Source organism: Octopus bimaculoides, chromosome 11 (genome assembly GCF_001194135.2).
Source record: "Octopus bimaculoides isolate UCB-OBI-ISO-001 chromosome 11, ASM119413v2, whole genome shotgun sequence".
Classification (NCBI taxonomy): domain Eukaryota; kingdom Metazoa; phylum Mollusca; class Cephalopoda; order Octopoda; family Octopodidae; genus Octopus; species Octopus bimaculoides.
The window spans coordinates 5717018-5719829 of NC_068991.1; positions in this window are offsets into that span (position 1 = coordinate 5717018).

Genomic DNA, 2812 nt, shown 5'->3' on the forward strand with positions numbered 1-2812 from the left:
GAAGCAAAAGACAAACACAAACAATACTCTAAATAGTAGTTGTATATCAGTTGCCTTCAAACATACATTCATTCGTACATGTATACATACATGCGTACATATGTACATACTTATACGCACAGAGGAAATTCATGTTATATAAGATGTGTCTATACCGAAATATATAAGCGCAATTTGTTATATGCTTGTATGTATGTATGTATGTATGTATGTATGTATGTATAGAGAGATAGGGGAGAAATCACAAAAAAAACAAAAGACGAAGACAGGTGGTGTAGACAACAAACATATGTATTAGTTTAACGCTCAGGAAGTGAAAAAGTCTTTAACGTTTCGAGCCTACGCTCTTTCACAGAAAGGAACGCAGAAAGAAATAGGGAGAAAAAATAGATAGGCAGATGGACAGACAGACGGAGGGACGGACGAACGGACGGACGGATGGATTGGGTGGATAGACAGACAGACAGTCAGACAGACAAACAAACAGACAGACAGACAGACAGACGGACAGGCAGACAGACAGGCAGACAGACAGACAGGGACAGGCAGACAAGCTGCAGAAAGTGTATGGAGAGGAGTGTATGAGCTGCGCACAAGTGTACGAGTGGGCCAGGCGTTAGCTCACTTGCCTCACTCAAATCGATGTCGGCTGAACGGGGGCACGGTGTGCCACGCGTCTGGTGTCGAAGTGATCGATCAGCAACATGGGATGAAGTGTTTTGTTGAAGAACGCGACGCACCACCCGGTCTAGGATTTGAAATCAGGATCGCTACATCGTGAGTGCAACAGCCTAACCACTATGCTAGGGTGTTGCACACGAGACAGTTTCAAGGAAAAAAATAGATACTCTACAACAATGTGTTGCGCACTCTTTTCTCATTCGTTCGACATATTGCACCGTACGTACATACTACATACATATACGCGCGTGCATGCGTGTGTGTGTGTGTGTATGTGTGTGTGTTTATGTGTGTATATGTATGTATATATAAAATGACATAGGAACATACAAATATATATATATATATATATATATATATACGTTGTTACGTTCACAGAAACAACACACATATTTGGATATATACCTCTACAGGCACATGCGCCGCACAGCACGCACAGTCGTATACACACATACACAACACACATGCATAGAAATATTTGTGCGTCATTCAATACATTAACGCATACACATTGAAAGACACGACACTGTCATATGCACACATATGCACATACATGCACCAAGCCACTGAGAAAACACGATTGATATATTTTTCTCACCGGTGGCCATTTTCTTTTACACGCGTGACATTTGGCGCCAAAATGCTTTAGGAGAGAAAGAAAGTGGAGTAACATTGGCGCGCGTTCAACGTATATCAATAGCTTAAACGGCAGAAGGCGCCTGGTGTGTTTTTGTATAAATTTCCTAGCGGTTATTGTGTAGTTATGTCAAAGGTTCACAACTTGTTTCAAATACCGAAAACAACAAATTTATGAATGTTATTAGATCTCATCTTTTTAATATTATTATCATTAGTATTATTATTGTTATTGTTGTTATTATAACTACTGTTTATTGTCTTTCAACTGTCCTAAATCTTTTCGCGACCTTTGTGGTCAAGAAATTATTATAATTATTATTATCATTATTATTATTATTATTATTATTATTATTATTATTATTATTATTATTATTATTATTATTATTTTCATATACACACAACAGATTAGACTGTTGGAAAAGAAAAAATAAATCCTGACATCGGGCTACAACAAGTAACTTCTTAAGTATCCTAGCTGTCCCTAATAACACTGTTTTTTTTTTTTGTTTTTTTTTGAAGCTGTACCAAACTGGGTTTTAACCCTATTTCTTCTAGCCATCTGTTCAGATCTTTAGGGATAGTTCCCAATGCACCTAAAACTACTGGGATACATTTAACCGCACTTTCCATAGTCTCTGTAATTCAATAGCTAAGTCTTGGTATTTTACTATTTTTTTCTATCCCTCTCATATTGATGTTTTTCATTATTTGGGACTGTAAAGTCAATTATCTGGCACTTTCTATTCTCTTTACTACTACTGCTACTAAATCGGGCCTTCTAGCTTCTATTACTCTGTCCGTCTGAATGTTAAAGTCCCAATACATCTTATAATTCTTACTTTCTAGTACTTTTCTAGGTTCATGTTCATACCATTTATCAATATTATTATTATAAGGCGTAACTGATATTTATTTAATCGACCCCAAAAGGATGAAAAGCAAAGTCGACCTCGGCGGAATTTGAACTCAGAACGTAACGGCAGACGAAATACCGCTAAGCATTTCGCCCGGCGTGCTAACGTTTCTGCCAGCCCGCCGCCTTAGTCGTAGATAATATTGCTTTGTTATTTTGTACCTCATCACATCACTCATCTCCATGTCTACAATTCTCTAGCCGTTCCTCTACATCCAACAGTGACTGGCAATGCATCCAGCGTTCTAGTGTAAATTCAAAAGACAAAAACTAAAACATACCATATATATATATATACGTACGTGTACATACATATATCTATATACACACACACAATAGGCCAATATTCTGTTATTACTGTGAGATATCTTTTATCGCTATACATGTTGTTTGACAGGAATAGAACAAAAAATACGAGAAACGAATACATTTAAAGGAAATGTACACCAAAAACCAAAAACGATTCTAAAGAATGAAGACGGCAAAACCTTATACATACATATAAAATTATATATAAATATACATACATATATATATATATGTGTGTGTGTGTGTGTGTGTGTGTGTGTGTGTGTGTGT